The sequence below is a fragment of the Rhinolophus ferrumequinum genome, chromosome 11 (assembly GCF_004115265.2).
Source record: "Rhinolophus ferrumequinum isolate MPI-CBG mRhiFer1 chromosome 11, mRhiFer1_v1.p, whole genome shotgun sequence".
NCBI lineage: Eukaryota > Metazoa > Chordata > Mammalia > Chiroptera > Rhinolophidae > Rhinolophus > Rhinolophus ferrumequinum.
In genome coordinates, this window is record NC_046294.1 from 13,365,882 (window position 1) to 13,388,835 (window position 22,954).

Sequence of the window (22,954 nt, forward strand, 5' to 3'; positions counted from 1 at the left end):
AAATAAAGTAAGGGAGAAAATTCCTAATCCTGCTAATAGGACGCCCAGTATGGAATAACGGTTGAACACCAAGATTCTGGAGGCCAGCTGCCTGCGGTCAAATCCCAGCCTCTGTTTGGCAAATGTGCAGCCCAGGAGTGTCATTTAACCTCTCTTGCCCCACAGGGCAGAGGTGATGGGCAGTGCCGTGGAGTGCAGCGAGGGTTTCAGCAAACTGAAATTCAGAGTGCTCTTAGACCGCAGTAAGCCTGTCATTGCTATTGCTTCTAAGGCATACCAGTGCTTTGTAATCTGCGATGCGCTCTATACAAACAGATCACAGAAAAACACTTATTTTTTTCTGTGATCTTTAAAACACTAAACGTTTTAAAATCTAACAGAAGATATACAGTTTACAAACAGGAAAAAGACTAACAGATGTTTCCAGAACTTGCAAATGCAAATCTGTGTAATGGGGAAAAGCTGATGGTCCCACAGGGAGAGAGAATGAAGACAGAAAGGGTCAGAGTAGGGTCTGGGGTCCTGGGAGGGACACAAGCTGAGGAGGCCTGTAGGACTGGGAGGGGCTAAATAACTAAGCTCAGTGAGAAGCAGGTCTGAGCCCAGCGCAGGGAGAACCCCTCCTCCCAGATGGGCCTGTAAACTGGCGGCCACCCTTTGCTCAGTAGGGAATCATTCTGTGGATCCTGGAAGAGCAGGAATGGCTCAGGCAGCCTCGCCTGACCAGGCAGTGCCCAGCTAGCCAACTGGGCCATGGCGGGGATGCTGCCCCGTCTCCACCTCCCCGTCCGGCCCCTTCAGTGTCCTCCCCCCAACTCTTCTCTTTCTGAACTAATCCAGCCCTGAGGAAAAGACACCTCCAGTTCCCAAGGTAGGGGCTGCCACAAACGCCAAGGCTCAAGGGCCTTCCCCACCTCCCGCCCAAAAAATTACACATGAAGGAGAAAGGACACACTGGTCTCACAGTCATTAAAAACTGAAGAGGTGAAGGGGTGAAGAGAAGAGTCCCTGTACTTTGAGAGGCACTGTCACACCTAGCAACTAACAACAGAAGGAAACACAAGCTGGAAGCAGCACTGAGAGGGCCTAGGAAGGTGGTTTTTGAGTCACCTCTAAAACTGAAAGTGAACTCCAGGCACCCACTTAAGAGCTGGCCTTTCAAGGAGCAGAAAAGCAACTCTTAGGCAGAAAAAAAAAATCACTGAGAATCAAAACTAAAGTCAAAACACGAGCTCTTTAAAAAAAAAAAAAAATACGCTGAGAACTTTGTACAACAAATGCCAGATTTCAGCTTGAGAGAAAAACAGAAGCCTTTGGGTAAAATAAACAGAAGGGGGAAAATGTTCCCCTAGCATAAACCAAGGGGAACCTCCTTCCTGCAGATCAAGTTCTGACCTTTACATGAACTTGAAATAACTAGCTCATGATTTCGCAAAGCAAGAGGAATGGCAAGCATTTTGAATGATGCTAAAAATCTTAGTTCTTCTCTGGCTTTTTGTTAGGCAGCCAAGTGTATCGGTCAGAGCAAAAGTAGCTAAAAAATGTGTACTTCCCTCCATCAGGAAAGACTGGTGAGGCGATCGCCAGCAGCCACCCTCTGGCAGCCTGTCTGGGACCCTGCCCTTCACGCGAAAACCAGCATTTTCAATGAGGACTGGCCAAGGAAAGCCAATTTCCTTTCGTTACTCATTCTACAAATACGTATTGATCACCTACTATGTGCCAGTCACAATTTTAGAGCAATGGACAAAACAGACAAAAACCTCTCTTTTTGTGGGGCTAATGTCGCCAAAGTTGGATTTTTAAAATAAAGGCATCGGTTCTCTATTGTTTACAACTGACATGACACCTGAGACATCCCCCCCATTCTCATCCATGCCCGTAGATCCACTCTTACCTGGCTATTTCTGCCTCGCTAGTAGCCTGGAATTTATGGCCACCCCTTGTCCCTGCATCCTTCCAGGTGTACACACGGACAACCTGCCCAGGAACAAATCTCAGTCCCAGGCTGGTAAGGATGTGCCTGTTGGCCAAGTTGGCAGGGAGGGGGTGATTACCGGGGAAACTAGATGAGACCGTGCTTCAGGGACAAAACTGTCCAAGGACAAACTGGTCTTGTCAGACTTATCCCCCATCCTCAGTGCTGCTCCAGCCCCTGTCCATTCCTCTCAGGCTACTTTTGTCTCCCTATCACTGGGCGTGGTATACAGTAGACGATCCAACAGTTGTTGACTTCACTGCCAATAGTTGTTGACATAACAGTGGAACACAAGCAGACACCAGGCACTTTTTAAAACCACCTTTGAGTCGGTGCCATTACGGTCCCTGTTGTACAGATGAGAAGACCAAGATGAAGAAAGAGTGAGGAACCTGTCCAAAGTCACGCAGCACGGAGTGTTTCTGTCAATTCTGTAAAGGCTTCGGCCCTTGCAAGGGATTCCTTTTTCTCAAACAAGTACCCAAACGCAGGCAGCCCAGGACACTAGCAGCTGCTCGAGGCTCCTTCCTGCTCACATCCTTCGGGATAGGACGGGCTCCTTTGTGAGAGGCGGCATAATGGAGAGGTGACAGATACAAATTCTCGTGCCAGGGTCCCAGCTCTGCCACTTACTCAGGGTGAGGACCTGGGAGGGTCCCCTGTCCTTCCTCAGCCTCGGTTTCCTCATCTATCTCAGGCAGAGTATTATATTACCCATCATAAAGATGTGAATAAAAGGGGCTCAGAAAGGTACTTGACACACAGTCACACTGTCTTAATATTTATTATTGTTAATTAGCGGCATTACGGCTGCACCTCCAGGCACAACTTCCATAGTCCGGTCAGAAGGACCTGGCCAAAGAGCAAACCAGTCAATCCACAGGGACAAGGCTTTCCTGGGAGCCCCACCCAGTGACAACAACATGCAACCATTTTCCAGGACAGGGACACGTGGCTGCCCCTGTGTGCTAGTGAGAGGAGGAGAAGCAGGCTTCTGGTAGGAAGGAGAGAGGGAGAGTCGGAGGCTGGGAACTGAGAGGGAAACCAGCCTGTCCCCCTGAGGGGGTGGAGCCAGGATGGACCCCAAGGAGCCCCAGCCCACACCTCACAGAGGAAGCTCCTTGAGGCAGTGACAGCCTCCCCCTTCTGAGGCTCCCTAAGAAGCCACTAGTCACATGGCACTCAAAGCCTGTTTGCCTCACACTATTCTGGAAACGTAGGGATAAAGAAGCAAGGCAGGGCAGAAGCTTTCCTCCCCGTTAAGGGGCTGGGGACTCCGAGTCACTCAAGGAATGCAGAGCCCAGTAATACCTTTTCTAACAAATGTGTTGAGGTGGTGTTCTAATAAAAACAATCAAAAGCTTAAGAGCGTCTTCCAAACTCACTAAAATTAACAGGAGCCCCTAAAAGCTCCCTAACTTCCGACTTCTCCTTCAGTCTTGAATCTTTCCAAGTTTGTGGGTGGCTACAGCAAACGTTTGTTCTTGGAACATACTGGTTTATTTTGTTGTTTGTGTAGCAACATGAGTTTGGATCCTTTTTTTAAAAATAGCTTCTGTAAGTTATGAAAAAAGGAGCTCACGGTAGCTCAATCTTTGTTTACAGTACACCATACACACTTTAGTGAAAGAGTTTTCATGAAGCTGCCTTCTTGGTTAGAAACAGGGCTTCTCAAAACATTTTTCAAAAGATAAAAGTGCATTCAAATACTATTTCGTTAATCCATCTCTTGAATTCTCAGTAACTCTAGGGCCCGGTCATTTTACATTTTACTAATAGAAAAAATCTACTCCCCAGACCTAGAGAGAAAAATAAAATCAGCATATCTCCACTTTTGACCCCAAAAGCAAGCTAATTTTGGGGCAAACAATCCATTTACCAGCGGCATCTTGACTTTACAACACATCCCTTCCACAGAGAAGGCTTCCCAGAACCCCTTGTCCATAACACACCCTAAAAACCATGCACAAAGCTCCTTTACAGCCTCAATCAAAACTGGGTTTGATAGTTCTGGCTGTGATTCAGGTTTGTGTCAGTGGAGGCCGAAGGTGTGAAGATTAAGGGCACAGACTCTGGGAGCTGATTAGGACTAAAGCTCAGCTTCACCACACGCCAGCTGTGCCACCTCCTGTTACTTATCTTTCGCTGTCTCGGGTTCCTCACCTGTAAAATGGAGGTAACGACTGTGGCTGCCTTGTCGAGTGGTTGCAAGGAAGCACCTGGGCACTGCCAAGTACATAGTGAGAGCTCTGGAAGCGCAGGCTATCCTTACTGCCCAGAGCCCCCCACCCCGTGACAGTGGGGCAGTGTGTGTTTCCTGCTCTGCCCACGTGCACACGGCTGGATCTCTCGTATTTGTTGCAGGGCCATATTCTGCCCTAGAGGCTGGGGATGCGGATGCATCCATCAACAAAACAGATGATCCTACGTTCTAATTCGGGGAGGGACGATGCAGTATATTGGAGGTGGTAGGAGCTATGGGTAAACAGCGGGGCGGGGGGGCGGCGTGCTGTGGTGCTGCTCTCAGGGGGCTGTCAGGGCAGGCCTCCCTGGAAGCTGGAGGAAGTGAGGGACAAGACCGGGCAGTATCTGGGCAGGGGGTGTTCTGAGCAGAAAGAACCGCCAGTGCAAAGTCCTGGGGCAGGCGTGTGTGGCTCTGCAGAGGGGCAGAGCTGACAGTGGAAGGAGAGGGGCTGAGGGGCCAGGGTCAGACGTACAGTCCTTTGGGAGGACCCTATTCTTTCCTGCAGAGTTTGGAGCAGAAGGCCGTGATCTGACTTGTTTTTCAAAAGGCTCCTTCTGACTGTGTTGCTGAAAACAGACTAAAAAGAGACGGAAGTAGAAGTGGGGAGACCAGCGATGAGGCCCCGCAATCATCCAGGAGAGAGAGTGAGAGAGAGAGCAGTGGCTTGGCTTGGATCAGCACGGTAACCAGGGAGGTGTGAGAAGTGGTGCGATTCTGGATCTGCTTTGAGGCTGGAGCCCACAGATTGGCAGGGGGATGGATACAGAGTCTGACAGAGGAAGCGGAGTCCAGCGGGTATGAGCAGGCGGGAGATAAAGCAGCCATATGCTGTGCTGGGGCAAAATGGGGAGAACCATGAGCAGTGGTGGAATTTTGTTTGAGGGGAATATTTCTTTAAATAGTAATTGTGGCCAGCATGCTTCTTTCCAACTTCTGGTTTCCAAAAAGAAAGATTTTTCCTTCAAAACTCCTGGCTTCCGCCAACCTCTCCACCCAGCTCTCCCAGGTGCAAAAGTCATTTATCTCACTCTGCTGGTCCGTTCTTCCACCAGAAGCTTCACAGGGACTGCGGCTGCCACCACCACCTCACCATCCCGTGTGAGGAAGCCTCTGGGTGCTCAGGGCCACCCATGACTAGGTGGGTGTATCTACTATCGGGTTCCTAGGAGGGAATCCACGCTTTGCCACACCTAAGCCACATCCTCCAACCAAGCCTCCATCAGTGATAAAGGGTCTTTACCTATTGTGATCTTTACCTTCTTGACTCTGTGCCTCTTTTAAATGGTCCAGACATCTGAAAACCAGGCATGCTGTTTCAACCCCAGCAATAAGCACCCCAGCCATTTAAAATGACAACTAACTTTTGTCCAGCGTTCTCTAGCCCATTGGAACCTCATAATAACCGCCCCCCACAGAGTCAGATAATCAGCAAACTATTCCTATGCACCTCTTACTAAGCACGCACAATTAAGCACCACATGAGGCAATGAAGAGTTGGGGAGGGAGGGAGGGCTTATCATGAAAACTATTTTACAGTTAAGAAAGCAACTCAGAAAGGGAGGGAAAGAGGGAGGGAGAGGCAACTCGGAGAGTTAAGTACTTTGCAATAGGCCACACAGTCAGGAGATAACATACAAGCAAGCTACTCAGGTCTGCTGATTCTAAAGTCCATACTCTTTTCATATTTTTGGGCTGTGTGACTTTGGGCAAATTACTTAACATCTCTGTGCCTGAGTTTTATCATCTATAAAACAGATTATGACAGCATCTACCTTGTTGGTTTATTGTGAAGACTAAATGAGTTAACTGGTGTCCTTGGAAGAACTGACACATAGCAAGCACTCAATAACTGTCATTCTCACCATTATCATTATTACTATTATTACCACACCAAGCTGCCTCTCTAATAATTAGGATAATAACTGCCATTATTAAATACTTGCTCTGTGCCAAGAATTGTACACTAAGGGCTTTACACAATAACTCACTGAAACCTTACAATGATCTGCGAGTTTTGTCCCCATTTCACACTCAGGAATCTGAAGCGCAGAGCAAGGTTAAGTACACTGGCTAGAGCTCACCCAACTGTTAAGTGTCAAGGTCAGAAACCGAACCAAGGCCTCACAAGTTACTTGCCAGGAATATATGGACTACATAAAATAAAGCGACAAGTGTGCTTCTTACTTTCAAACAAATGTTTAAAATACACGCAGATACACAAGACTCTTTTTGAAGCACCTTAGCCCAAAACTACAAAAGGAAAAAAAGCTCCACAATTCTTGTTAACTTCATCCACAGTGTGTGATACTAATCACCCCAGACCACATCCTATACCTGCCACAACCTAAAAACCCACTTCCTCCCCAGAACACATCCCAGGGAGCAAAAGTCAACATCCAGCTCCAGCTTCTCCGAGAACACCTTGTATAATAACCCATGCGTGCCAGCAAGTAACCGAGCTGGAAAAACATTCTCCCAACGCCTGGAAAGGGATCACAGTACCTTGGACTGAAATGCATCGCGTCTTCAACGCTACTTATTATTCCCAGCACTAGCTGAGCTGAGCCAAGCAAGCTAGCAGCGTTCTGCTGGCTCCTGAGATCAGCATCACGGACCTGAGACAAGCTGGCCCCAGTGGCCTTTTCTGCACCTGACTTCAGGGACCCACCTTCATCACCCGACCCTGAGGCCTGCAGTGGAATGGGACCCTCACGCCCGCAGGCCTGCACATGGACCGGCAGAAGCGGCATCTGTCAGCAAGCCTTGCAGGCTAACCTGCCTGGAAGTACGGAGCCTCGGGGCCCCACATAGGATCTGGAGTCCTGGTGGCACTGTTCTTCACATGTCAGTCATGAGAGCAGCCCTCCAGCCTCCCAAGGCCAGAAATCATCAGAAACATTCTAGAGAGGATGTGACTGTCACACTGGGGGGGAGGAGGAGGGGGAGGGAACAGAGGCCAAGAAAGAAAAGCAAGAGGTTGACTATGTGTTAACCCCAGAGACCTGGCGGGAGGTTTGGGGCCCCTCCGGCTCCAAGAATCACTCTTGTATCAAAAGCTCCATGCTCGCAGGCGATTGGCCACTGCCACCAAAAGAATCCACGATCCATAAAAGGCAAGTCCTGACCACTCTGGGGTATAGCTGTAGAGTGCCCACTACGTTCCAGGCACCATGCTAGGGGCTTTCTAAAAGAGCCTGTTTCCCATAAAAATGCAATTTCCTGCTTCTCTTGGAGAACAAAATCAGAAGATGGGGGCCACATTCTCGCATGACAACAAGGGCTGGGGCTGAGAAGTAGCCTCCCTCTGGGGGGCCTGACCCCTCCAACTCAACACCAATGCCCTCAGCCCATTTCCCTGCTTTATGTGGCTGCCAGGTCCTGTAGTGAGACGGGACAGCTGCTCAGCCGCCACTCGTTTCTACAACCCTGCCAAGTCTTGACTACACTGTAAGATTTTGGTGCCACTTCCCCGTTGGGCGGTGGAAGGGTGCCACACACGTGAAGGCCATTTCATGGACAACAGGAATGTGAAGCCAGCCCTTCTGGGCGAGCACGCACGATACTCCACCAGGCTCTCCTCAGTGCCGAGTCCATTTGTCCCACCCTTTAAAACTTGTATTTATTTAAGTGTGTTTTTCCAGCTCCCATCAGCTCCAAGTCAAGTAGTTGTTTCAATCTTCTTGTGGAGGGCGCAGCTCACAGTGGCCCGTGTGGGGACCGAACCGCCAACCTTGCTGTTAAGAGCTCCGCGCTCTAACCAACTGAGCTAACCGGCCATCCGTCCCATCCTTTAAGATCTGTGCTCCCAATGATTCAGTCGTATCCCCACCCCCAGAAGTCTCAATAAAGAACCGCAGACACAGCAGATCTCCAGCCTGGTGTGGCCTCCGAGGCACCTCCCCCACCAGGAGGGCACAAGCCTGTGCCATGCAGGACGGAGGTACCTGGGGGGGGGGGGGCCTCACCAGCACAGCTCTGGCACTGACCCAAGGGCTGGAATAGTGAGCACCTCCATTCGAGGCTGGAGCCAGGAGGGAGTGAGGCCACCCATAGGCTCCAAAGATGTCAGCAGCTCCTGAAGTCCTGACAGGGAAAAGATCATGATTTATGAGAGAGAGGCAAGTGCCTGTCCCAAGGGAACCATATTGCCACATTTCAAGAACCTGAAAATCATCTGCCTCTGCTCCCAGCACATACTCACAGTTGAATCATGACTCCACTATGTCGTAAACGAAGAATAATCATTCAGCCAAGCGTCACTTCAGCCTTTATCTCACGTCTTTCTAAACTCAGGCCTGCCCTGATAGGATCCAGGGGCAAACCTACGGCAATTCTAGACCCTAAGGAGAAAGCACAGGCCAGAACCCTGCCTTCAGGAAGCAGGCACTTCGCTAAGTACCAGCCTCATCACTGTTGCTGTCAGCTCACCAAGTGCTCACTGCATCTCAGCTTGGATGGTAGACATGTCACTCTCATTACCACATTTTGATGTGACTATCAGCTGCCTCTGTAACAGTGGGAAAACTGAGGCTTGCCAAAGTTAAAGTAACTTGCTCAAAGTCAGAGAGGAAACTAGGATTCAACCCCAGGAAGTCTGACTCCTGAACCCATGCTGGAAATGCCAGAGAAGAACCATTTCTCCATTTTCAGAGGAGGAGGCTGAGCCTCAAAAAGTTCATTGTAATTTGTCCCAGATGGTAAAAAATGGAAAAGGTCTCTCTCCCAAGCCCACTTTCTTCCACTTCCTCCGGGCTGCCTCCCCAAAAGCCTATGTTTCCTCACCACCTCCTCCTACAGCAGGGCTTCTCAACGTCTGCACTGCTGGTACCTGGGGCAGGAGAATCCACTGTTGTGGGGAGCTGTCCTGTGCGCTGTGGGGTTCTTATCAGCATCCCTGGCCTCTACGTATTAAATGCCAATAGCACCCTTTCATCTGCCCTTCAGTCATGGCATCAAAAATGTCTCCTGATATTGCCAACTGTCCCATGGGGAGTAGGGGGGACGCAAAATCGCCCCCAGTTGTGAACCACATAGCATACCAAGGGCGGGGCCCAGGACCGTGAGGCAGGAGAGGTGCAAACTGGCAGAGGGGACTGACCTTAAGTCCCAGCTGTACCCTTGGGCACACGCCTGGGTGTCCCCCTTCAGAGGACAGGAATGATCCTGCATCTCCCTCACAGGGCTGACGTGAAGAGTACACGAGACTAGTTATGCAAAGCAGCTAGGTCAATGGTGGCTCAGCCAGGGCTCAGTGCTCTTAGTTGTTGCTGGCCTCGTGATTCTGGCCATCCAAATGACAGCCACCTCACAGTGACCTGGAACATCTCTCTGAAAACCAGGAACAGGCTCTTCCACATTTACAGATAAACACAATCACCAGAAACACCATCTACCTCAAGCCATGGGAGAGGGGAAAATATGATCAAGTGACTTCCTCTAAAGGGAGGGAGGGGACGGGGGAGGGAAGGGAGAAAATAGAGGGAGGAGGGGGGAAGGGAAGGGGAAGGGAGAAAAAGAGAGAGAGAGAGAGAGAGAGAGAGAGAGAGAGAGAGAGAGAGAGAGAGAGAGAAAGGAAGAAAGGAAGAAAGAAAGAGAAAAAAGAGAAAGACCACAAGCAGCACAAGCAGCTTGGTTGGCCTGAAAGTCATATGTAAGAATCTTCCAGCTCGAGCCTGAATCCCAGTGGCCCATCACATAGCCTTGATCCTGAGTCAGTGTGCACATACATGCATACAATCACATGCACACACACACACACGCATGCACACACACTCCCACACAAACATCCCAAGCATAAAAACAGTACTGCAGTGACAGCCCTTTATGATACTGAAAATCAGAAACAACTAAATGATCAATGGTAGAACAATTAAATATGTTACAGTGGACACTGGAATAGTATGCAGGTATCAAGTGGTGTTTTAAAAGAACAATTACCAACATGAGAATGTCCTCACAAAAAGACACTAAGTAAGGCAGACAAGACACAAAAATTCTATGTGCAACATGATTAGTTTTATAACACATATTCTGGGGGAGAAAGTCATAAGGAAATATAGTAAAATGTTAACAATGTTGATCTCTAGATATTACATTAAGGAATTTTCATTTCTTCTTTATACTTCCCTTCGTTTCCCCGTTTTCTATCTACAATGACCATCAGAGGTGGTAAAGCCTGGTGGTGAGCGCAGGTTGGAACCACAGCTCTACACTCACCTGCTTTGTGACCCTGGGCTGGGTGTTTAACCTCTCCCAGCTAAGAACACTACTAATAATAGCAGAGATGACTCTGAATGGTAGCTATTATTATTACTTTTATTATTGGGGGAGTTAAGTCCTAGGAATAGAAATAGATACTATGGAATAAAAAGATGTTATCAATTAATGAGCGTCACCTCTGAAGAAGCTCTGTTACTACGGCAAGGAGACAGAGACGTTCCCCAGGCACTTTTGCAAAACTGCTGTGAGTTACCAAGACTGGCAAGTACACCATTTCCTGAAAACCAGGCATGCTCATGAGATGTACTGAACATAACGCCACTAGTACATCCCCCCAACGAGGCCTATAGAAAGCGGCACACCACACCTCAGCTTACACGTGTTGCTGAAAACATTCGTGTAAAGGGACTTTGCAAACTGAACCCTGTTTACGACATAACAGGAGGGAGCTCTGTTTCACCGAATCCAAGAAATGAAGTTATAATCTGATTGTATCATCTAGGAAAGAGAAAAAAAAGTTCCCCAATTTTACTGTTCTATCTGAGGTTTTTAAAAAATTGGATTTCTCACCACAAGGCATCTTGGCACGTGACGTGCTCTAATGTTTAACTCTCCAAATAAATGCTCAGAGGCTCCAATACAGCCTCGCACATGGTAAGCACTTCGGCACTCTGAGATATGAACGTATGAACAAACAGGAACTATACATTGAGGAAAAGAAGTCACATTTGTCACAACATGACACGTTTACCAGCAATGTATTTGGGTTTGTGTACACACACCACAAAACATGCATTTCTGAAACCATGTGACAGGAAAGGCTATGAAACCTGAAAAGCGGGTTCACCAGGGGAGGGGCATTACAGAAAACGCAGGAATGTTCTACTCGTTATTCTCCACATGTCAGGAGGCTCAAAGGAGGCCCTTCTCATTTTCACCTGGTTCTTTTCAACATAAAGTGCTTTTAACCACAAAACTTCAATAAATCTAAGACTAAATTTTCCCCCACAAGTTTCCAGTGCATGAAGACAAAATATTTTAAGGGGGCTCCATAATGGGGCCTCCAAGAGGCACTCAGTGTGATATAAATCTCATCGTGAAAGGTTATCCCCACATAAAGCCCATTGTCTGCCTGTCTTCCCACACAGAGGGCTGTAATGTAGTTAAAGCAGCAGTTTCAGGTTTTCTAAAACAGTCCCAATTTTAAATGGTCGACCTCTCTCCGCCTCCACACACTGTACATCCTGGTTTGGAGTTTGACATGGTTGCCATAACTTAGCGGTTCTCAGTTGGCTGTAATTTTGTCCCATTAGGGGACACTTGGCAATGTCCAGAGACATTTCTGGCGGTCACAACTGGGCAAGAGGGGGTAGGTGTGCTGCTGGCATCTAGTGGGTAGAAGTCAGAGGAGCTGCCACATCCTAAATGCACAGGACAGCTCCCATAGCCAAGGGCCGCCCAGACCCCAATGTCAGGGGGGCTGAGGGTGCGGGTTCCCACCGTAAGTGGAAAGCTGAAGAGGAGAACGCTGAGGGAGCCTTCAAACAAAACTCCCACCTTAGGACTGAAAGACTGTAAGTGAAGGCTGATTCCAAAGCAGAACTGTGCTCCTCTGGAGAGGCCCAGCCCTCCATTGTCAGCTGCATGAGTCCAGACAGTGATTTACTCTATCCAAGCCTCTATTTCTTCAGCTGTAAAGTGGGAACAATGAAAATACCTGCCTCCAAGACGTGGGTGAAAACCATGTGCGGTTATGTCCATAAAGGGTTCAGAGCGCTCCAGTGTCTCGCACTGACGCAAACACAAAACACACAGGAGACTAATCAGCACAGTGAGACATCTGGACCCTACCAGCCGTCACTGCCATAACCTGTGGAGCAGCTGGCCTGAGGAAGCATGGGGCAGAGCCACGTGGGAAGCTGAGATCTGGAGCAGGTCAGGATTCTCTGAGAAGAGACACCAACACCTAAGCAGAGTTTCTTGGGGCCACCTGTACCCTTAAGATGTCCTGGGGGGGGGCAATGACTTACCGAGCAAAGGCAGGGAGAAGGGGGGCCCAGGGGCCAGACCACTTCCGGGTCAGCATTTGGCAAAGGGCAGACACTATCAGAGAAAAGCACTAGTCAGAGTTCTTACACAGACCCCAGAGGAAAGACAGCAGACCAAACCACAATTTGTCCTAGAATTAATGTGACAACCACAACTGAGAATACAGTATTCAGGGGCCTCTCAGACAGGACCACTCACAGCAAGGCGTCTCTCGAGAAAGCCATTAATGACCAGAACCAAATAAAGTTAGTCAGAATCAACTAGGGAGCTTCAGAGCCCCACAAACGCCCCAAAAGGGGTGCAGACTGCGTGAGCAGTGGAACTTCTGTTTTTAAAGAGAACCACCAAGGCATCTGCCCCAAGGCCACGTCATCCTCCCCAATCCCGTGTCACAATCATGCTCGCGTGTGGTGGGAGCTCATCAGTGGCTTAACTTGGAATTTCCACACTTCTGTTTTCTAAAAGTCTGAGCAGCGTTTAAAAATTAATGTTGGCAACAAATGTGAGGGCTTTATTTTAAGAGCCTTCTACCCCAATCCTAACGGGAACACGATGGGGAGACATCGTGCCAAGCCCCTGTTTTCAGACACCCCATGTTCCTGAGTCCAGATTACAAGACGAGACACAAGGCTTCACCTTATTAGCAACTTTAAATTTTTTAAATTGTTAAAGAGTTCACCAAATTTTAACAGACTGATGGATCATTCTTCTGCCAAATGCTTACTTTTTTTTATTTTTATGAAAACAAATACGTTATTCACAGGCAGCCAGCATAGGGTATAGAACTCAACCTAGAGTCTGTTCAAATTCCAGCTCATCTACTGTGCAACCTTGGACAAGTTACCCAGCCTCTCTGAGCCTAGGTTTGCACATATGTAAACTGTGCTAATAATCCACATTGGGGGAGGGGGAGCACACAGTGGGAGAAGGTTGGTAACAACGTATGTATAGTATGAGGCATTTGAGTAAAATGGACTAAACCCTAACGCTCTCCCCCAGCCCTCAATTCCTGGCTCACCACTTCCCACCACAGACACCTTCTCAAGGGGTCCCCATCCCCAGACTCTCAGCTCTATGAAAACAGGGGGTCTGCTTATTCAAGGCCACTTATTCAAGGCCGAGTTCAGGATGGGACCCAGCGCAGAGCAGGTGCTCAAAAACTACTTGTTGAGGAGTGGCCGGATGGCTCACTTGGTTAGAGCACAAGCTCTGAACAACAGGGTTGCTGGTTCGATTCCCACATGGGCCAGTGAGCTGTACCCTCCATAACTACCGTGTTTCCCCAAAAATAAGACCTAGTCTCACAATCAGCTCTAATGCATCTTTTGGAGCAAAAATTAATATAAGACCTGGTCTTATTTAATAAGATTATTTAATATAATATAATATAATACTGGGTCTTATATTAATTTTTGCTCCAAAAGATGCATTAGAGCTGATTGTCCAGCTAGGTCTTATTTTCGGGGAAACAGGGTAGATTGAAGACAACGAGCTGCCGCTGAGCTGCCAGCGGGGCAGCCGGATGGCTCAGCTGGTTAGAGCGGGAGCTCTCAACCACAAGGTAGCCGGTTCAATTCCCGCATGGGATGGTGGGCTGCACCCCCGCAACTAAAGATTGAAAACGGCAACTGGACTTGGAGCTGAGCTGCGCCCTCCACAACTAGATTGAAGGACAACAACTTGGAACTGATGGGCCCTGGAGAAACACACTGTTCCCCAATATTCCCCAATAAAAGTAAAAAAAAAAAAAAAAAAGCTACTTGTTGAATGAAGAGCTAAATAAAAGTAACCGTGAGCAAAGGGCTTTAGGTCTCCATTTCCACCGTCTGTATAAGATAGAGACATCCCCCTGCATGATTGTGAAGATGAAATGAGCGTATGAGAAGGTGCCCAGTGCAGGGCCTCCACATAAGGTGCCCGTTAAGTCACAATCCACCCCTCGTTCAGCTCAAATGAGATCGCAGACGGAACTAGGCTTTAAAACGGTCACCCACTAAATGCACATTATCAGGTGGCATTTTCATTTTCTCCTCAATTCACAGGCACACATGTACATGAACCGGGCTTGTAAGTACCAGGTGGCCCGCCCCCCGCCCCTAGGGTTTGGCAGGGCAGGGTGTGGCCTACAGAACTCAGACCACATGGCCATGCAACCCAGACCACAACTACCACACAGACCCACAGAAGGTCTGAGAAGCCGGCTCCACATTCAAACACTTCACAGGTTTCCCTCCACATGTGTCCCCCCAGGCAGACGGGAGGAGTTCAAAACACAAAGTAGGCAGAGACAAAGGAGGCAGAGGGAAGAGAAGAAAACCAAACTCTCCAAAGAAAAGTCCTGGAGATCCTACCTGAGAGCTGTTAAGAAGCTTGGTGAGCAAACAGTCCCAAGTTTCAACTTGGATGGAGACTCTCCCACTATCATTTGCACTACAGGTTCTCCCACTCAGCTCCACGTGGCATAAATCTGAGACTTCAATCTCAAGAGGTCCGAGGTGACCCATGGGGCAAAAGTGAATAGTGCAGAGAAAACACTGCAGTGAAGGTGCAGGTCCAGGTTCACGCCCCACGTGACTGCTGCTCAGCGGGAGGCCCCAGGCAGCTCCCGAAACCTCTCTGGGACTCACTCCCCCCAAATGTCAAAATAAAGAGGTTATAAGGACACTCTTCCAGATGAAAGGGGGTCTATCTGCCTCAGAAGTAACCTACAAAATCCAGACCTTAAGTTCATGTACTGAACCTGTAAATTATCTCTTTCTCCTAACGGACAATCCCAAATCCCGTAATTGGTGGGGAAAAAGAAAAGTTGGATGGGTATCTCAAGGGTGCTGCTCAGACATCTCCCCACTCTCGGGGTAAGAAGTGTTATGCAGGGAGGAAAGAAGAGGGGATCACAAAGGGAAGGGGAAAATTCTGGATAGTGTTGACCAAGATCGTCACCCACACCTAAGAAATGCCTCCATGTTCTCAGCCACTGAGAACCCACTATGGCCAGGCCATGTTAGGGACTAGGGACACTGCAGAGGAAAGACCCACTCCCAAAGTGTCTATTCTGTTTTTGGTCACTGCTATGTCCGGCTGGCTCTTCCCTTCCCTGGAGCTGTGGTCACCAAAGGACTGACTTGGCCGGTGTCCTTAGCCTGGTTTTGACAGGGTCCTGGAAGTACTACCAGAGTGGGGAGAGTAGCTGAGTCCCAACGACCTTCTGATCTTACACAGGTCTCCATGTTCTCTCGTTTGAAATGAGGAAGAGACTACCTGACCTGACTGACTGACCTGACACCTTCTGAGAACCGAAATCCAGTTGGTGCATATAAAAGCGTTATGCAAATGAGTCATTCCTTTGTCCAAAGTCACTAGCCAAGCCCACCAACTCTGGAGATCCCTTAGAGTCATACTGAAAATCACATGCAACCTTCCCAGCCCCAGGCTGGTCCTTGCTGAGCCAATGCCTCTTAGGCCCCCACCAGCAGTCAGGCCTGACCTCAGAGCAGCTGTGAAGTGAATCTGCCCAACTACACAGCGGCCCTCACTAGAGATCGCATCTCCCACCCCCCAGGTGGGACCCACTGAGGAAGTCAACCCTCTGTCCAGCTGGGCAAGGAACCAGTTCAACCTCACCCAAGCAAGAAGCATATATGCCTCAAAATAAACATAAGTGAAAAGCCCAAGTGTGGACCTCTCCATCCCAGAGGAGGCTGTGTGGGCCGAGGCCCACGCCTCCCACGGCCCCAGATTCTGCCTTTCCCACCTGACCAGTGCCCCCCATAGAACAGAAACCCAGCCCTGGGGAGCCCTCTGAGCAAACTGATCTCCTAGTTCTGGAACTTTCCAGAGCATCAAGGCAATGGGGAAGGGGTAAGCTTCAGGGAGGGGAGAGGGGCTACACTATGGCCTGTCTGAATATGTCAAAGGTTTCTCTCTCCTGCCCACCAGCAGGGATCAAAGCCACTTATTAGCTGTGAGAAACTGAGTACACATCCTCTCTAAGCCTTCACTTCCTCGACCCATACCGTGTTTCCCTGAAAATAAGACCTACCCTGAAAATAAGCCCCAGTTAAGATCGTCAGCCAGATGGACGCATTTATAACGTCATGACGATGTTCCATAAGAAGATGACATGACTGTAATGGAATAAATGTAGATTGTTGTATGTGACAAAACAAGACATTCCCTGAAAATAAGCCCTAATGGAGCAAAAATTAATATAAGACCTGGTCTTATTTTCGGGGAAACATGGTAGGATGGTTAATTAAGCAATTAAGCGAGGTGCTGGCGAGGAACACTCTGTGAGGACAGCTTAAGTCAACTTGAGATGAGCTCCCACCCCCACGGATCCCCAGGTCCACTTCACTGGCCCTTGCCAATTATGAAATATCTCTCTTAATTGGGGGTGGGGGAGATTGTGAGGGGAAAAACTCAAGAAAGGAAAAACAAACAAGAATTATTCAACCATTTCCTTCCCTATTTTGCTTTGACCTTCCACAAGGTCATACAGGTGGCACCTGCTTTAGTCAACTGAGCACTGAACTTTTTCTAGAGACAAGAAACCGCTTCTTTTCTTGCACTCACTCTTCGATCCTCGTTCCCACAGTCCTCTAGCCAAGAGGTGCTGATCTCTCCGGGGCTCTGCCTAAGTCTTCCTGGTCTGAGAGGAGTGGTTCTGTTCTTCTGGAAAAGAAAAAGACCTCAGACCAAACTTGACCCTATTTATGAATTCATCGGGCTAGAAGAGAAGGTTCCACCCAAAAGGGAGCTGATCAAAGGCTGTGAAGACCACAGTCTGCACTCACACCAAGTTCTAGAAGACCTTCCAGATCAATGCCCACTCTGAAGGGGTTCATTCTCTTTCATAAGGCAGTCTACTGGCTGCATTTGTACATTTTTATAAGACTTTTCATATGAACAGATTTACAAATAATAAGAAATCCTTTTATCAGACCTTGAGCCTGATTCAAAGGAAATACTGGAAAACACAGTTCTGTATGATGTCTCTTTGGGTCCCATGTTTCAGGAAGCCCTGTTCCACTCTGTGCAACAGGCTTCTCCTAATCAATCAATCAATCTTCTTCTCTGTCTTTCTCCCCCACACCTCATACACACCCAACAGACACCGGACAGTCAGAGCCCAGGGCCATAGATTTGTTCTTATAAACGTTTGTAGTGTTCTGAACTGCTGTCCTCTGATTCTGAACTCCCCCTGGTTCCAGCTCACAGCACTGTTTAGACTTGGGAGAAAGGAGGACAGGAAGAAATTTCCGATCATTAGCAGAACATTAATTTCTAGTACATGTGCTAAGATGAATCATGTAATTCAACACATACTTTCTCAACCTCAGGGACCGAAGGAAAAGAGAAAGGGAAAAGACATGCTTTTTTGGCCACACAGGAGCACCAGAAAATCTTTACCTGGATTGCCCCACAATGAAAAAGCCTATTGGTTCAAACATTAAGAAAATATACCACGTGCTGGCCCCAGTGGAGCAACAATTCAGGACACAGAGTGTTCTATTCATGGGGAAAACATAAGAGAGATGTTTTCTTTGACTATTCAGAGCCTCGGTCATGTCCTACTGGGCAAATAAAATTCATATGACCAAGAAGACACTGAAGAGACCCCTTATACATAACTCCGCCTCTCTGCAATGCCCCTACGGCAGCCCTGTGCTTCTCACAAAAGGTGAACGCAGTCTAACAGAGATAGTAGATTCTGAATTATTCAAAGAGATAGATGGTATCTTTATTGATTCAGTAAATAAGTCCAACTTGGCCTTCACATAAATGTAAACTACTTGAGAAGGAAAACTCTTTCCTCTCCTCTGTTCTCTTCTCTTCTCCTCCCCTCCCCTCCCCTCTTCCCTCTACGCCCCACCCCTCGACTCAGGCATTTGGCAACTGGCAACCAATCAGGGCCCAACCACCTAAAATTCTATTTGAAATATTGTCATAATATTTCCCTGAGTCTCAGTGGTGATGCTTTTCAGCTTTAAATCCAGAAAGTAACTTGAAATGCTCAGAAGCCCCGGTTTATTCTGGAACAAAGACTTCTCACCTGAGAAACAGCACCCCTGACCCGAGAAACAGCGCCCCAGGCTCTTCCTTTTTGTGAGGGCATTAGTAATAACACTGTGTCCATGGGAATCCTATGAGGACAACAATAAACTATACAAAGCACACAGAATGCACATAGTAGGTATTTGATAAGTGGTAGTATATATTATCACTATTACGCAAACCTGGGAAAGCTCAAGGAACAAGAAATGCTCAGGTTTTCTACCTCCCTGCATGTTCACAGGAAATAAACCCATGTGACTAATCCTTCATTCAATAGTCCCTGAGCTCCTCCTGTGTGCCAGCACTGAGTTGGGAGACACAGAGAGAGGAGACACAGAGACAAAGACAGCAAGATGTGAATGGTCTAGTTGAGGGAGAAACAGAGAAACAGAACAGAGCACAGTGAGCTGAGTGACACTCCGCAGAAGGGACCTGTGATGGATTTGACTGGGCACAGATTTCCAGAAAGCAGCCAACAGGGATCAGCCAGGTGGAAGAGAAAAGTGACCTGTACAGAGGCTGCAGCCAGCCAGGAAGGCCCGAGAAGTGAGAGAAAAGCACACACCTGCAGGAACATGGAGTTTGCCATGGCTGGAGCCGACATAGGTGAAGGACATAAGATACGAACCTGGGGAGAACTGCCAACGGGCCGATCACCCCGAGGTTGCCAAGGGGCCAAAGAAGGGTTTTTAGCAGTACAATGACATGATCAGATCTGCATTTTGGAAACTTCTCTCCTGTTGGTGGTAGCAGTAAGGAAACTAAATTTGTGGGGAGTGCAAAACAGTAAAGATGAACAAAACATATGGAACCACTGTCAAAGTTGCGTACATAAGGAGACTATCCAAATTTTGGCTCTGGGGAAAGAATGTCTTTTATTCCCTGTAAAGGTTTCATCTCCTTGATGAAACTAGGCGTGCACACTCGTGCACACACAGGCACACAGCATCTTGGGGGGAGGGGTCGTAATAGAGTTCTTGATGCTGTGTTGCATAGCAAATCCTGGGCTACCTGGAAACTTCTGTAAGAAGCAACACCGACCTGCAGTTTGTCTCCAAAGAAAACAGCCCATACTGCAACCATGATAGGATGACCCACCTTGTCTTCAAGGAGATGAATCAACCAAAAAGACACATGTACACAAACGATTTTAATACCAGATAGGAAATCGTGCCAAACGGCAAGTTCAGAGAGCAGCTGTAAGGGTACAGGAGGCCACGGGGCCAATTGTACAGAGTTATGTATAAAGATAAAGCAAAGAAAAAGGATCCGACTGAGCCTTGCAAAAGGGGTTGGGCTTAGCCGTGTGGAGATAAGGGGAAGAGCACTGCAGGTAGAGACAATGGTAACTGCAGACTCACAGAGGCCAGAAACAGCAGGAAATGGAAAGGGGACAGCAGGTATGGAAGACCTCCCGCAGGGATGGAAAGGTAGGAATCTGGACTTAGCAGCGCTGTCGGCCCACATGCTGCTTCTTCCACAGGCTACCAACAGGTGTCCTGAGGAACAAACTGGCTTCCACAGAATCACACAGGCTTCCTGACCCCAGCGTGTGTCTGAGCTTTCAGGAGCTTTAAGGGCTTTGGGAATGTCCTTAGAAGGAAGATTTTCCCCAGCTTGTTTGACCAAAGAGCCCTCCCCCGCCACCACCCACCCATTCTCTCCCGGTTCTGAGAAAATGCACAGTTTGGAAAAGACTGCTGTGTTGATCAGGGCTCTGCTTCAGAAAGTCTATGTTGTATATTATAAATGTAGAAAATACGCTACTATATACTGGCCCCAGCTGATAACTGATGTTTCCGAATACAAATTTGAGGCACCCTGCAAAGAGGTCTGAAGTAGGCAGATTAAATTAGCACATTCCATTTGATCTCCAAACTGTATCTTATTCTTTCAAATGCAATTTTGTTAACAACGTGCCGTTCTTTTCCATGTGACACGCGCATGGGCTGTGTGTGACCATCTGTGCTCATTCCCAGTCAAGCAGGTGGCTCCCCAGGGCGGCTCCGAGGATGGTTCACCATCGTCAAATTTAAAACAGAAGACGAAGAAAAAACAATTCCAGAGACAATTCATCCTGGACCACCCAGGGGAGAAGCCCTTCCCTCATGGAGAGCAGTATGTGCCTGGTTTTTCTAGAACTCTGGAGCTCTGACCGGTGAAGGACAGGAGAACCAGTGACAGTAGAAGGGACAATGGATCTCAAGGCAGACAGATCTGGGTTTAAATCCTTCCTCTACCTTTAAGTTCACACTCTCAGTAAACTCATTTCTAAGAACCTTTCCTAGCCTAATTGCCAATATAATGTGACGTATAATAGCAAAAAAAATTTCAACCTAAACGTCCAAAACTGGTGAAATGGTTAAATAAGTAATGACACATCTATATGATAACCTATGAGGCCACCACTAAAAATCACTTTTTAAAGATTTTTTTGATAATAATTATACCCACATCCCAAAGAAGGGGGGAATGGGGCTTTAGACCCGATACGGGTGACATAAAATTTATAGCCAAAAGAATGAGCGAAAGGAATGCAGGAAGTGTACACTCAGAAATGGCTCAAAAAGAGCTAAGCTCTTCCATTAAAACAAGGCAGCGCAGTCAGTGACATGAAACCCAAGAGGGCCTGCCTCAGCCCTCAGACAGATTCCCTCGGACGCTGTGTCAGGAATGCCAAGAAGGAGCAGAACAGAGAGAGATTCTTCTATCTGTTTCAGCTGAGATGTAGGTCAGTGTGTCATTTCTTCAAAAGGTGAGTGAGGATCAGAGCAGCAGATCATTCAAAGGCAGGAGAGACAGGGCTAAATTAAAGAAGCCTCTCTAGAGCCTGGCATCCCGCTTCCCGGCGCCCCTTGCACCCAGACTTCAATCTTCATGCTATTTCCCCCCCCAGCGACTGACGAAGAAGAATGCACTGTTGAGGAGACCCTCTCTCCCCCTCTCCGACGATCCGATAAATTGGTCCTGTGTTTCCCAACCCCAAAAGGGGTAGTAACTCATGCAAAGCAAAATGCCAGCACGTACAAATTTAGAACATGGGTTAAACAATACTCTGATCAAACCCTCATCCACACCCCTGAAGAGACAGAGGGGGAGCCAGCCAGAGCTCAGCTCTCCCTACAACTTAATTCTATGCTCTAATTCAGAGCAGTATAATTAACCCCGAGTTTCACTGCTAACACTGAACTTTTTCAGCCTGATGAGAATATCATTTAGTATCCTGCCACCGCCAATAATAGCAATATGACACAATGGCGCCTATTGAGGCTCTAATCAGGGCACATAGTCATTTACATAGAACATTTTCTGTGACTCTCTGTAACACAACGCCACAAAGACTCAATTGAGACACAAGTCTCCCTTTCCCATAAACTAAAAAAGAAAAGAGGAAAAAAAGGAAAGAAAGAAACCACAATTTCCTTTACAGGACAGCACAGATGGTCCCCACCCTTCCCGAGGGTTCTCCAGGCCCAGGCACTTCACTGGAGACTGCTCGGCCCGATGGTGACCGGAAACGAGCCGCTCACACATGGCCGTGTGTGCGCACTGGCCTAATCTCTTCACACAGGAAAAGGGGACCTGTGACGCTTCAGGAAAACCCTAGGCTTAACAAAATGGAGTGAGGGTTGTGGAGGCTAGCAGCTTTCAAAGCCAAGATCCAACTTTGCTGGCCTCCGTGGAGTGGCTGACTCATGCACCAAATTAATCTGTTTTACAGGTAGAAGGTGGCCTCAGTCAGACCTGGGAAAACATGGGTCATTGTCCCATCCTGTGGCCCAACTAGTGCCATGGGTCACAAAGTGAGTCTGAAAGGAGGTAACCAAGTGCCAGGAGTCATCAGGGAAGAAGAGTGTTCCGGCCTTGCAGGAGGTCCCTATGCTGAGAAACAGCAGGATGGGGAAGCCAGACAGACCAGGGTTTCAATCGTGGCTCCACTCCTTAGCCTCGGACTTCCAGCAGTTCCGGTACTTAACTGTTTCACTTCCTCCTCTGAAAAATGGGCTTTGAATACCATGCAGGGTTGGATTCTCACTCATGCATCTGAAATGCACGACAAAGTACTTGGCATATAAGGAGCAACAATTGTTGGTATGGCTGTCGTCTTTATTGTCAAGTAAAGATTTGTGGAAAAACCAACAGGCCTTGAAATGTAATACTGAAGAGCCTAGACCCTGGAACTATGCTCCCCCGGTTAAGTCCTAGCTCTACCACTTGTTAGTTGGGTGACCTCTGTGCATAGTTCCTCATCATTAAAATGGGCAAAATAATAGCATCTACCTCCTAGGGCTGCTACGAGGGTTAAATGAGGTAATATGTGCAATGCATATTCTACAATGTATATACATGTGCCTGGCACTATTCTAACCATTTGTTATACAAATTAAAATAAGATGAATCAATAGGGA

The 22,954-nt window shown here is 47.9% G+C and overlaps 1 protein-coding gene across 1 annotated transcript in view; it reads right to left on the minus strand.

Moving 5' to 3' along the window:
- The window catches only part of PTPRJ (protein tyrosine phosphatase receptor type J), a 157,674-nt gene that overhangs the window by 92,247 nt on the left and 42,473 nt on the right, over positions 1 to 22,954 (minus strand). The window lies entirely within an intron of this gene.